Raw genomic sequence first — 14,494 nt, 5'->3', positions numbered from 1 at the left:
CCTTCTGTCTCACTCATCTTGCTCACCTTGCTTGTCTCCTCTGAGCACCTGCCAAGTGCACACCTGCAGCCCTGCTGCTGTATGCAGAGGAGCTGCTCCTGGGCAGAGTTGCTTCTCAGCAGTGCTGCCACATTGCCATGAGCTCATCCCTCCATCTCAGGAGCCTGGCCCTGCTTGGGAATAGTTGCCCAGCTGAAGGTGTGACTTTATCTGTCCTTCGGACTCCCTCCTCCTGGGAAATGTTCACTGAAGCAGACTGAAACAATCATCTCTAGTCTCTCCCTAGGAGAGACTGAAGAGACACCGATTCCAGCATTGTAATTTGTCACATCAGGGGATGGTTTTCTAAGGGAGGTGGAAATGTCCCACTCTGGAAGACTCTATTCTCAGCTCAGGACACCCCAAGAGGGACAAGAAGGGAGTTTGTTTCCCCATGGCTCAGGTACAGTTCAGATGAATCAATCCAGGCATCATATGCCCTTTAGAAGTCCCTGGTCTGGAATGGGATTCAGATCCCTCCTTTGGACTCCACAAAACACAGGTGGTGGCATTCTCATTGCCCACACTGAACTGTGAACAACACAGATGTCTGCATGCAAGCTCCCTGTCTACACTCCCATTATTATCAATGGAGATGGAGGGTGGGAATCAACTGTTCAGACAAAAGCACCTTGTGAAATATGAAGAGACAGCAGTGATCCAAGATACGTGACAGTGTCTACCTACTCTGAAGGAGAAGCTGTGAGCCCCGTGTCCTTCTAGAGCCTGAGGTGAGAGCCAGGTGAGGAATTTTCTTGGCTCCCCGAAATGACACTGGATGCCTACTATGACTAGAGCTCTGCTCTCTAGGAAGCTGAGACTCGTGCACATCTCTACATTGCAGATAGTTAATGTAATTCAGGGCAGACACTTGATTTAGTGACAGAAAATAGATGAGCAGGACCATGTCAGATGCTCGGGGTGTCCAGCACAACCACCGCTCTAGCAGACACAGCATGGGACCTACACCCCTCCAGACTCTGGAGACAAGAGAGAAAGTCTGGAGAAAGGAAGACTTTCCCTTGGTTGAGGAGGATCAGGTTAGAGAACATTTAGGCAAACTTAACATCCACAAATCCATGGGCTCCAATTGGATGCACCCACCAGTACTGAGGGAGCTGGTGGATGTTACTGCTAAGCCACACTCCATCATCCTTGAAATATTATGGAGAACAGAGAGATGCCTGCAGCCTGGAAGAAAGCCAGTGTCACTCCAGTCTTCAGCCAGGGTGAGAAGGATGACCCAGGAAACTACAGGCCAGTCAGCTTCACCTCCATCCCTGGAAAGCTGATGGAGTAGCTCACCCTGCAGGTCACCTCTAAGCATATGATCATGCTTAGAAGGAAAAGAAGGTGATCAGGAGTAGTCAGCATGGATTCATGGAACTGAGATGTGGTGGGACCACTCATACAGCTAGAGGGCTGTGAGGGCAGGGTCCAAACTCTTCAGGAGAGACTGCTTGAAAGGTAGTTTCAGACAGGATGGAGCTTTTCTTGGTTTTGGCAAACAGCATGAGAAGGGGAAACAACTACAAACTGCAGCTTGTAACGTGCAGATGTGACTTCAGGAAAAGAAATGTCACCTGAAGTGTAGTGCTTTAGTGCAACAGGTCACCCTGAGGGAGTCTGTGATCAGCTACTGGCTTTGTGTTTCAAGGAAAAGCAAGTGAGGGCAGGGAGACATCAGTAAAGGCAGAGAGATCCTGCAGTGGTAGTGAGGTGAGGGAGCAGGTTGGGTGTCTACAGTCTGCAAGGAAAGAGGAGGAGGTATGAGACAGCGTAGGACAGCCTGTGGTGGAAACAACCAAGGGTGAAAGCCGAGGCTGAAAGCTCCCAGCAGAACTGAGGTCTTTGTCCTTTGGCTATGGCTGTTGTCTCTGCCACTAAGACCTCTGAGAAGAGGTTGTTTCCTTACGCCACTGAGGCCTTGCTGCCTCCTTGTTCCCGGGAAACCCAGGAGGTGCTGTACCATTGTCCTGCTCTCGGTATGGCGCACCCCCACACTCACATTGCCCTAGGAAGAGGCCTGAGCACAGCGCGAGGGAAAGCATCACCCTACCCAGGGCCAGGGTGTCAGTGCCTGGCCATTTTGATTGACCAAACTCACCCAGCTTTGCATGACATTGGGGCCACCTGCACATTTCCCTTGCCTACTTGCAGCTAGTGCCTCCAACTTTTGGGTGTAATCGGCCCCTGGGGAGGCTTTCTGAGTAATGGCCCTCAGTGGGACTCATTAATGCTCCAAGAAGCTTTGGCATTTGCTGCTGACTTTAACTACTTGAGAGGTTTGTTCAGTCTCCTTTCAGTACCTGAGGCTCTGGATCAGCACCAAATACACTTGACGGGTCATTAAAATACTCAAAGCCCTAGCAACCCTTCTCACTCCCCCTGATTTTCTTCAGTTCTTGGGTGGCTCATGGGAGAGGTCTCAGGAGTGTATTTACAAGAGCAAGCTGTCAATGAAGACCTGAAAAAGAAAGGGCTTCTGCTTTTTAAGCTCTCTTTACTTTTCGGGTTACAGAGAAAGTGATAGCCACACTCTCCAGATCATAGTAACCTGGAGTGTCTCTGCCAGAATGAAGTCTGAGCATGGAGGAAAAGCAGTAGTTTTGACAGGAGACATGTATGGACAACCTTCCTCCTCACTTCCCAAACCCAGACAATCTTATGCCTCTTGGTGGCCTATCAGCTACTCAGGCACACAGGACCTCGCAACCACTCATCCCAGACAGCAGTCAGGTGCTCCCATCAGCTTCACCTATAGAAGTGACCTCACAACCACTTTCCCATCCATGTTCCTGCTCCCGGTCCATCACCTGCAGAGACAGAAGTCACAAAGTCACCTCTAGGTCAGGGCCTCCTCCCATTCAAGGAGCTTCTGAGAAACAATCTCATTAAAATGTCACAAAAATATCAGCCTCCTGGTGGCCTACTAGCTCACCAGATACAACTGATTTTGTAATCACCTACCAAGCCAATGGGCCTCCTGCTGCTCTTTCCTCTTCCCTTATGGAAATGACCTCAGCATGTTCTGAATGACCTCACAATCAACACCCTAGCCCTGCGCCTCTTGGTGGCCGATCAGGTCCTCGCACAGAACTGACCACACAAACAGTTACCTGAGGCATGAGCCAAGGGCAGACCTATGGGCTGCTCAGACAGAGGTGACCTTACAATCATCTACCAAGCTCGTGTGGACACTCATGACCCTTCAGCTTCTCACATGGACCAAGTTTCCTTTCTTGCTTATGAGATCACTTCTGTCTCAGCCTCTGATAGGCTAGTAGCAGCATCATGGCTGGGGCATGGGCGTGTGAGGACACTCCTGCCTTAGTAGCTGATAGAGCAGCAGCAGGCACATGTCTTGGATGCTGATTATGAGGTTCCTTGTATCTCATTAGGAGTAGTCAGCATAGATTCACCATGGGGAAATCACGCTTAAGCAACCTGACAGTCTTCTGTGATGGAACGACTGGCTGGGTAGATGATAGAAGAGCAGCAGATATTGTCTCCCTTGATTTCAGCAAAGCTTTTGACACTATCTTCTCCCATAACATCCTCACAGGTAAACTTAGGAAGCCTGGGCTAGATGAGTGCACAGCGAGGTGCATTCACAACTGAATGGCAGAGTTCAGAGGGTTGTGATCAGCGGTGCAGAGTCTAGTTGGAGGCCTTCAGCTAGTGGTGTCCCCTCAGGGCTCCGTACTAGGGCCAGTCTTCTTCAGCTTAGTCATCAGTGACCTGGATGAAAGGACAGAGTGCCTCCTCAGCAAGTGTGCTGATGATACCAGATTGGGAGGAGCAGCTGATACACCAATGGGCTGTGCTGCCATTCAGCAGAACTAGACAGGCAGGAGAGTTGGGCAGAAAGGAACCTCATGAAGTTCAGCAGAGGCAAGTGCAGGGTCCTTCACCTAGGGAGGAATAACCCCAGGCAGCAGTACAGACTGAGGCTGACCTGCTGGAACGGAGAAGGACCTGCAGGTCCTGGTGGACAACAAGTTGACTATGAGCCAGTAATCTGCCCTTATGTTCAAGAAGGCCAACAGTATCCTGGGGTGTATTAGGAAGAGTGTTGCCAGCAGGTCCAAGGAGGTAATGCTCCCCTCTACTCAGCCCTGGTGAGGCCACATCTGGAATACTGCGTCCAGTTCTGGGCTCCTCTGTACAAGGGAGACATGGCACTATTGGAGAGAGTCCAGCGCACGACCACGAAGAGGATTAGAGGACTGGAGGATCTCTCTTACGAGAGTGCTGCCAAGATCCCACAGCCCATGCCAGAGTGAGAAAAATCCAGGTTCTGCGGGTGGTCTCCCTGTTCGACAGCAAGCAAGAGTCAACGCTACAGCCCACCCTGGCAGAGTGCTCCATGCACATGGGGAAGAGCTCTCTTTCGGGGTGATGCGGCCAGGCCCTTCCTGATATGAGGGCTCACCCCTTCCCAGTGTCAGGCTGGAACGCTGCAGCAGGCAGAAGGACCCTCTTGTACTGGGTGCCCTCAACTTGACCAAGAGCAATTCATGCTCTGCACAGCTGAGTGTTAGAGCGGATACAGGAAGATGAGGTTTCCTGCCAGTTCCTCCCAAACCTCCTCTGCACCCAGACAGCTCAGCATTCTACTGAGTATACCAGGGCTGCTCTGTTTGGTGTCACACTGGAACCCCACAGCATGACCATGATCAGCTGTTCCCAGTTGAGGAGGGGACACACATGCACCCTCAGCAGGACCTGAGTGTCCAGAATGCCCATCTCCTCTGTGGGACCAGTCCTGTCCTCCCAGTGCTGCTGAGGATGCCCCAGCACCTCCCCCTCACTCCACTGCTGATGTCCTGTGACAATCTGCCCTTCCTGGCTTTGCAGGTGCTGCCCACAAAACCTACCACTGCAACCAGCGAGACCCCACAGAGGCTCCACACAAAGCAGTGATGTAGATTGCCTTTTGCATAGGAGACAGCAGAGCTGGTGAGGGCTTGGGACAGGGCAGCAGAGTGTGCTGGCAGCTCGGCCCCACTCCTGGCTTGGGAAACGGGACCAAGGCCCTTTTCCTGGTGTATCTGAATGAAGGGCCCTGAAGGGGGGCACAGTGGGTCCCACCACATCGTCTGCCTCATGGGGCTCTGACCTAGGATCTGCACTGACGTCTAGAAGCCTGTGTCAGTGTGTCTGAGGCGCAAAACTCTCTCCACTGCCCACAGCACCTGGACAGCTGGTCTATGCCAGTGCGACAGGATGGGAAGGGACGATACAATGCCTGTTCAAGTTTCCCTGGAAGGATCCAGGATGCACTGCTAGCAGAATCCTGGACAGTCACAGGGAGGTCTTTCAGGAAGGAGCCTTTGAGCTCCCTAGTGAAAATCTGGGTTGGCACTCCTGAAGACCTTGTTAACCAAAAGACAGCACAAGGCAGAAGGTGGCTCAGAATGCAGCAGGTGTGGCTGGATGACTTCTGTTCTGGAGGAAACAGGCTGGGAGCTGAGAAAGCAGCTCCCTTCAGCACAATACCCCCCACCCCAACTTTGCCCCTACCTGTGATTGATCCCCAGGTCTTAGGTGGAGGAAGAGGCCAGGTGGAACCCTAACAGCACTGTGGCATCGTTGGCTTTGGTGCTCAAGCAGCCCCTCCCGCAAATGCTGCTAGGTGCCTGGCACTGGCAGCAGCCCCTGGCAATGCCCACGAGGAAATCACTGCCATGTCGGGAGCAGGCAGGCAGGACATAGGCACATCTCTCTCCACATGCTGAGAGCAGGGAGATGGGCTTACGGGGAGCTGGGCCAGATCTGTTGGCCAGGGGTGATAGTGGCAGTGCTGGGGACAGCTTTCTGCCACCTGCCAGGCTGCTCTTCACCCTGGGAAGGACACTGCTGTCAATGGAAAGCTCCAGGGAAAAAACCTTCCAACTTGGTCTTGAGCCAAGGGAAGAGACAGATGCTACAGTTGAACTCTCAGCAGAGATGAGAGATGCCTCTCCTCTGCCCTCACTTCTCTCCCCTAGAAAAGGGACTGGGGACAGATGGGAGTCTGCTCAGCAGCACAGCGATGATGCCACTTGCCAGCCCCTTCCCCAGGACGAGGGCTGGCTTCATCCCTCTACCTGCAAATGCCTCCTTTCCTTTTTCAGGCAACAAAGAGGGCCAAGAGGACCACATCAGATACCCGGATAGAGCAGGACATGGTGAACAGTGGCATCGGTGCCCAAGTATCACCTAAGCAGACAGCTGAGGCCACAGACCTCAGCAGGAGGGGCTTTGTTTGGGCTCTGCCACTGGGCACAGGTCCTGGGCTCCTGGGCGAGCTCAATGTCATGGTCAGCTCCTGCACCAGAACAGCTTAATCATAGCAGCCACAGCCTGGGCAGAAGAGAAGATCATCTTGCCCTCTCTCATGGCCCTGCCAAGGAGACCCATCCTTTCCTACATTCTCCATTGCCTCACTCTGAATCCAGCTTTGGACCAGCCTTGGGACAGACATGTGGTGCATTCACCCCTTCCCTGAGGAACAAGCTGCCTTTGCAGCTGGGGCTTGGATGTGCTGCTCCATTATGCTCCTGGGAAAGGCACAGCACTGAGGCCATGCTGGCAGCATAGTATTCAGGCCCATGTGCCAGCCAGCTCACCTCTGATGCGAGAAGCCCCCAGTCAAGGCATCTCTTTTCCTAGGTTTTTGCAGCCTCCATTTTTTCAGCTCCTGTCAGGTCAATGGACTGGTTCCCTGAAACAAGGGGAAAAATGAGAAAAGTAAGAGGCCACTGCCAGATCAAGGATGTCAAGAACCTGAGAGCCTGCATACAGCAGCTATCAGGCATACGTGGAGCTGTGACAGTCTCCCAGCCACTCTTGTCCTTCCCTGAGCCCAGCCAATCCCCAACACTACTCAGCAGTCAGGCACAGACTGGGGCTGACAGTGAGGGATGACATGGGGCTCCTGCTCAGTCCCAACAGCCATGGCAGAGACTTGTCTCCATACAGCTTGTGGCTAGGGGTTGCGAGACAGGCCTGGCACTGGTGTGCCCCAGGTTGTTCCTTCTCCCGAGGACCATGTCACACAGCAGCCTGCGCCATGTTCCACTAGGTCCTGGTACCAAGGCTGCGCTGCCACCTGCGTGATGGCAGTAGGCCTCAGAGGGATGTGGGAGGATCGCTCTGGGTGCCTTCCCCAGTGCTGAGCCCAGCACGTGTGATTGCAGGACACGGCAATCCCTGACCAAGCTGATATCAGGAGCCCACATTGCCACACCGCCGATCTTCAACAGACCACGGCAAGGAGGGGCAGCAAGGAGACGTGCCAAGGACAACACGGCTTGTGGGGGGGCTCCTGCGCCCTGCTCCCTGCTGCTGCTGAGGAAAGGGTGTGCTTGAGAGGGAGCACCAGGAGAGATGGATGGCTCCTGCAAGCAGAGAGCTCAGCCATGGGCACTCCCAGTCCATTGGGCTGGAATGCACTGGTAACGCAGGCAGGAGAGTGCCCAGCAGGTGGGCCAGGAGTGGGAACTGGCTGGGCCGCAGGGGCCTCCTGTGCCCCCAGCCCTCTGGTCGGGGTCTGTTTCCCTTGGGGTCCTCATCTGCCCCATTCTTAATCTCAATATTCCTCTTTGAACGTTAAGAAAATGCTATAACCATCGTTTACATGATGTGAATACTCATCAGTTTAAACAAATACATGGAAATGTAAATGCTGCAATAGTTATTATTTTCAAAAAACATTTCAACTTTTTTTTTTCTTGGATGGGGGGGGAGGAAGAGCTCCTTCTACCTTAGCACCAGGCTTACACTTCCCAGAGGCCACTTCAGGGGGCTCCGATGGTTATACTGCTCTTTCTTCCTCCAGCAGAGGTTGGGCTCAGTGCTGCCAGAGAGGGAAGGACTTGGCAGGGGGCAAGGTCTTCCTCGATGGCTCCTCAGGTAATACACCACAACTTCCATCCCTCTGTCCCTCAGCGGCATGTGTGCAGGCAGGGGCAATAGGAAACCACTCCGCCACTGAGATGCTCCATCCCCATGTCCACTGAGGTGATGTGGAGCTGCAGAGAGGCCACAGCACCTGCAGACAGACTGGCTGTGAACCCAAGCTGAGCCCTGGCAGAGCTGGGACACAAATGAGGCCTGAAACCGGCACTGGGCGAGAGAGATGTGCTGGGAGACGAGCAACACGGCTGCGCCTGACCGCACAAAGGCACTCTGTTCTGCACGCACCACAAAATACACACGGGGTGAGCCCCGGTCTCCCCTACAGCACCCTCGGTGTGCTTTCCGGTGCCCCCGGCACCCTCCCGGTGCCCTCCGGAAAAGCTCAGACCCCTATGCCTGCCACCGAAGGATGGCGAGCTCCGGCCCAGCCTCACGTGGTGGGCGGCGGGTGCTAGGCCAGGCTGGCCCGGGTGGGTGAGCACAGACAGCCCCACAGGGGCATGCCATTGGGTGCTCTCCTTGGTGGATTGAGAACTGGCTGAAAGGCAGAGCTCAGAGGGTTGTCATCAGTGGCGTGGAGTCTAGTTGGAGGCCTGTGGCTAGTGACATCCCCCAGGGCTCAGTACTGGGTCTCATCCTGTTCAACTTTTTCAACAATGACCTGGATGATGGGATGGAGTGCATCCTCAGCAAGTTTGCTGATGATACCAAGCTGAGAGGAGTGGCTGACACACCTGAGGGCTGTGCTGCATACAGAGAGACCTGGACAGGCTGGAGAGCTGGGCAGAGAAGAACCTCATAGAACCTCATGAGGTTCAGCAAGGGCAAGTGCAGAGTCCTGCAACTACGGAAAAATAACCCTAGGCATCAGTACAAGCTGGGAGCTGACCTGCTGCAGAGCAGCTCTGCAGAAAAAGACCTGGGAGTGCTGGTGCACAACAAGTTGACCATGAGCCAGCAATGTGCCCTTGTGGCCAAGAAGGCCAATGGCCTCCAGGGCTGCATTAGGAAGAGTGTTGCCCGCAGGTGGAGGGAGGTGATCCTGCCTCTCTACTCAGCCCTGGGGAGGCCTCATCTCGAGTACTGTGTCCAGTTCTGGGCTCCCCAGGACAAGAGAGACATGGAGCTACTGGAGAGAGTCCAGTGTAGGGCTACAAAGATGATCAGAAAACTGGAGCACCTGCCCTAGGAGGAATGACTGTGAGAGCTGGGCCTCTTCAGCCTGCGGAGGAGAAGACTAAGGGGGGATCTTATCAATGTGTACAAGTACCTGAAGGGAGGGTGTCAAGGCGACAGGGACAAACTCTTTTCAGTACTCCCATGTGACAGGACAAGAGACAATGGGCAGAAATTGAAGCACAGGAAGTCCCGCCTGAACGTGAGGGGGAATTTCTTCACTGTGAGAGTGACAGAGCACTGGAACAGGTTGCCCAGAGGGGTTGTGGAGTCTCCTTCTCTGGAGATCTTCAAGGCCCGCCTGGTTGCAACCCTGTCTGACTTGCTCTGGGTGACCCTGCTGAGCAGGCACGTTGGCCTAGATGATCTCCAGAGCTCCCGTCCAACCTTACCCATTCTGTGATTCTCTGCATGTCTCTCACAGCACAGCCCGCCCCTCCCAGGCACTCATTGGCTCTCTGCCTCCCCGCGCTAGCTGATTGGACAGGCAGCACAGAGGGCTGGGGCAGCAGGAGGCGCCGTTGCCAGGCGACGGGGGCGGCGCGGGCGGGGCCGGCGCTTCCCTCCCTGACAGGAACCAGGAGCCTGGCGGCTGGAGCCAGGAAGTTCAGAAAATGATCTCAGGTGAAGAGGGGTTTTGTTACACTTTTCAGGTTTTAAAATTCTTTGTGTTCTTATTGTCCTTCACTTTGTTGTCGTTTTTTTTTTATTATTCTGGTCTTTTTTGGGGGGGGGGGGGGATTTTCTTCCTTTTTAAAGGAAAGTGATTTTCGGAACTGCGGTGGGATGCAGTCACAGGGTCATGGGTGTCAGTGCCAGTGTAGGTACCTTGTTCCCCTCTGCCTTGCCTCCATCTGCGGCTCCAAGGGTCTCTGATCTTCTGCAGGTCCCCTGGGAGGGCTGCCAGGGCCGGGCAGGTACCTCAGATATACGAGAGCCTCTCCAAGGGCCCCTGGATGCTTGCAGTGAGATGCCTGAGCTCTGCCTGAAAAGGTGAAGAACCGTTTTCAACATTTGCCAAACAAGAACACACACTCATCAGCTAAGATGACTGAATGATTTTAATATAAATGTCAGTGTTCCCCATGAGGAACTAATGTAAATTTTCAGGCAGGGTATGAGTCTCAGGAGAAGAATACAGCCGTTGACTCGTGTTACCACTGCTCTGCCTGTTTTGCTGTGGATGTAATCTCACTAATCGCATATTTCCACATATGCTGATGAAAGGGATCATTTCTAAAGGCACCCTAGGAACTGGACATATGCACTTTCCTTTGCTTTCTGGGACTGGAAATGCCCTGAGGACCCTTCCCAGTAAAACTCCTCTGCGATTGCATGAATGGAAAGACCCTGAGCACAGAGCCAGGCTCCGCCTGTCTTGTGAGCTGCACTACTGATGAGCAAGGGGCAGAGCCCGTGGCCGGCCCCACCCTCCTTCATGCACCTCTACCTCTGAGCAGGACAGAGCCTGGGTCCAGGGTAGCGCTCTGCTCACAGCCCCACCACAGGCTGCTCCCTGTACAGGGTGAAACCCCAAAACTCCCAGCATGGAGCTGCTGCCAGAGCAGCATCCTCAGGCCTCAGTGGCCTCCGTCCTCCCCCGTCCAGCTGCTGGGCCCCAAGTTGGGCTGCTCACCCTGCCCCAGTGCTCCCCGCCCTGCCCTGTCCTTGCTCTGGTGCTGGCTGGCCACCCCGGGCCAGCTCAGCTCCACCAACCTCATGAGGGAGAAGGGGCTTGGGGGAGCCTATCGGTGGGCTGAGGGGAGGCTGGCATCCTGCTGCCTGTCTGGGGCTAGATCCTCGGTGTGGGGAAAGGTGGGGAGGGGCAGAGTTCATTGAGCTGCTGCCTGCAGAGCTGGTCCGTGCAGTGCAAAGAGAGGGGCTGGGAGCCAGAAGTGAGGGAGGCAGGAGGCCAGGCAGGGGCCGGGGTGGCAGGGCTGCGGCAGGGGCCACAGTGGGTGCTGCTGCAGTGCGACGGCTGTCCAGTTGCCTCCCTTGCGAAAGGTCCCCCTGGGCAGGAACAGGCTGCTCCCCGGTTCGCATGCTGCCCTCCAAGCAGGATGGGACATATGAGGAGGGGCTTGGGCTGCCCCATGCTCAGGGCCAGCTGCCTGGGGCTGGCACAGCTTGCCCTGAGGCACCTCCAGCTCATCAGCCTCTGCTCCAGTATGGCTGGTGTGGGGTCAAGAGCCACTAGGGCAGGACAGAACAAGCGCTGCTGGGAGAGTTTCAGGGGAAGATTCATAGGTCTCTGGCAGAGCCCGGGGCTTTGGAAAACTCCCTGATGCACCCCAAGTGGCTCCGTCTGCCTCTTTCACCCTGCCCTGTGCTCCTCTCCCATCTCTCCAGGACTCTCTTTCTCACAGGGAGAAGAGGGAGGGCCTCCAGCAGCCCCGCACTGCCGTTTCCACCCCCCATCCTTTGCAGTTGCATGTACCTGGCTCTGCCCACTTGCCTTCGCCACAGCCATGCTTGCACTGGAAGTCCATTAAAATCCCAGTGCTATGATCCTCAAGCTGCCATCCACCCCGAACCTGGACCCTGGACCTGTGATGCCCACAGAGGCATCAGCCATGCAGTGTCCCAGCTATGTAGCCAAGGGCAGGGGTCTCCACCCCAATTGCCCTGCTCCTCCCCTAGCTCCTGGCACTGCTGCTGCTGTGCCCATGCCTATCCCTCCTGCCACCAGACTGCCTTGAGGCCCAAGGCAGCTCCAGCTTCCTGGAGGTCTGTGCTGAAGCCTTGGAGGTTGGACTGGCACCAGCAGGGTGGGTTGGGAGAGGGAAGCTTCCCTCTGGCATGCTGGGGCTGGGGATCACTCTGGAGCTGGGCACATCTTCTCCCCTGGTGCAGGGGAGGAGGGAAAGAACTATCCCAGGGCAACTCTGAAAGCCCCTTTCAGACAGGGTTTGTCCCATGGGAGCACACTGAGCTGCTGGGGGCAAGGCACTCACCAGGCCTCAGCAATAGCCTGCTGCCTTCGGCCTCTCCCAAACCTTTGGTGCAAAATGACCAGCACAGGAATATCTGATGCCAAAGCGGTGGTAACCTCAGGAGTCTGACGCAGGCCAGTGAACAGCTCAGGGAAGGACCTGCACCGCAGCAGCAGGTGATGAGGAAAAAGCTGTTCTCCTCCTCCTCCACCTCCTGCACACTTCTCCACAGCCCCACACTGCCCCAGCCTCCTCTATACAGCTCCTGCACAGGCCTGGCAGCTCCTGGCAGCGGAGCGGGACTGAGAGCAGCCGCAGTGCCTGGCCACCCCCAGCCTCACCAGGACGTGTGTTCAGAGGCCATGGCTGGGCAGGAGAGAGCAGCCTCAGGGCAAAGAGGGGGTTGACAGCACCTAAAATGCAGAAGGAACTCAGCATGTGTATACACACTAGAGTGTGCACACACCGTGCAAAGTACTCACTTACTCAAAAGTGTGCACATGCACCGTAGTATACACACACCCCACAGTGTGCATACACACACCAAAGTGCACATGCCTAACCAAAGAGATGAGCAGTGCAAGCGTACTCCAAGAGCACCCCTTCACAATGAACTGGACTGTGTGGTGGAAGGACCATGGGAGCAGGCAGAGCTGGTGCTGGGCAGGGAGCTGCGCAGAGCCCCTCAGCCAGGCTCCAGGCCTCCTCCTGCACCACACTGCCAACCAGCACCCGGCCATGGGCAAAGGGCAGCATCCCCCTGCCTGGGGCTGGGCATGGGGCTGGGCTCAGGGACGTTCCCATGCCCACACCACCAGGACAGTGCTGACACTGGAGCCCCCGGCACAACCCCAGGTGGGGGGTTTCTGTGGCACAGCACGCAGCACGTTCGGCTGTAAACAGAAAGGTTGTTGGCTGGAGCCCACCCAGGGACGGTTCCCCCGTGGTGGGGTGCCTGGGGGACTGTGCTGCTCGGCACCCTGGATTTTGCTCACAGTCCCCAGGAAGGATCCCAGTCAAAGCAGTGGGAACCTCAGGGGTCTGACGGAGGCTGGGGAAGGCCCAGGGCCCAGGGAAGGACCTGTGTCCTGAGGCAGGGCTCCTGTGAGCAGGGGGGTCACGGCTGCTGGGCTGGTGCCACTGACCTTCCCCTTCACCCCTGTGTGTGTGTGCAGAGGTAGGTCTTGCTGGGGGTGGGGGGATGGGGAGGCTCACCGGGAGGGAATGGGGAGAGGAATCAGAAGTGTTTAGGATCAGCACCAAGCAGAAGGCACACCCTTTGCTAGGGCTAAAAGAGAGTAAATCAGGGTTTAGTGAATACTATCCATTCTGCCCTCTGTCCTCCGCAAAGAAGAGCAGAAAGGCAATCCTCAGCAGACACAAATGGAACCCAAGAGTGTTCCCAAAGCATCTCATGGCCCCGTCTTCACCAGCCCCTTCATGTGATGCCACCTCCATACACCTCCCTGCTCTTTCATGAGCGGTAAACTCCCTGCACCTCCCCTGCTCGCAGGGAATGCTCTTTTCCACTCCCAGGAACTGACATGGGAAACCCAGAGGGAAAAGGCAAAATTCCCCTCCCCACTTCTCCAGAGGTCCAGCCCTGGCCAGGTGTCTCTGGGACAGCACATCTGCTGGAGGCTAGCACATGCACGCTCCTGGGGGATGTCCCTCTGGACCAAATGGGATGGGCAGGGGACCAGGAGAGCAGCACGGAGGATGCATGTGTGTCTTGCTGAAGCTGAGCTGAGCTGTGCTGTGCCATGCCCATCCCTGGTAGGAAGGACAGGAGAGGGATCAGCATGTGCCCGTGCTGGGTGGTCATGTCTGTACCTCTGCTTCCTGAATGGGGAGAAGGGAGGGAGCAGTGCCATGGGGCAGCCAAAGGGGCCAGCTGAGTCCCTGCTGCCGTGACCGTGCAGGGATGTGGGAGCACTTCAGAGCTCTGCTTGCTGTGCAGGCGGCTCTGCCAGAGACCCCTGTAGCCGGGACAGTGCTTCATTTGCCCTGAGCACAACGTGGGTGGAGAGGACAGCGCTCACCACCCAGCCTGTGCTTGATCCTTGGCCTGAGTTGTTGGCTGGAGAGAGGCTGAGACTGGAGACGCAGCGGGACACAGTGGGTGGTAGACGCAGCTGAGCTCCAGCTGGGAGAGCAGGGTTCAGCAGCAGCAAGAGCTGCTGTGGGGCGGCAGGAGCAGGGCTTCTCCCTCTGTGCAGGGACAGGGAGCTGGAGCTGGGCTGGGCAGGGCTGGGCAGCCAGATGGGGGAGTAGGCTTGGGTGAGGGAAGTGGGGAGGATGGATGGAGGCATTGGTGCCATGAGCTGGTCGTGAGGGGACAGAAAACGCAAAAGTCAAATCTCTGTGCAATGTTCAGGAAAAGTTTTATTAAGAAATAAATAACCCCCCCCCCAAAAAAAAGGAAATTTGGAGAAGACTAA

This window comes from Rhea pennata, unplaced genomic scaffold (assembly GCF_028389875.1).
Source record: "Rhea pennata isolate bPtePen1 unplaced genomic scaffold, bPtePen1.pri scaffold_26, whole genome shotgun sequence".
In the NCBI taxonomy this organism is placed as follows: Eukaryota; Metazoa; Chordata; class Aves; order Rheiformes; family Rheidae; genus Rhea; species Rhea pennata.
The sequence above is the reverse complement of the archived record's forward strand: the minus strand, read 5'-3'. Positions refer to the sequence as shown.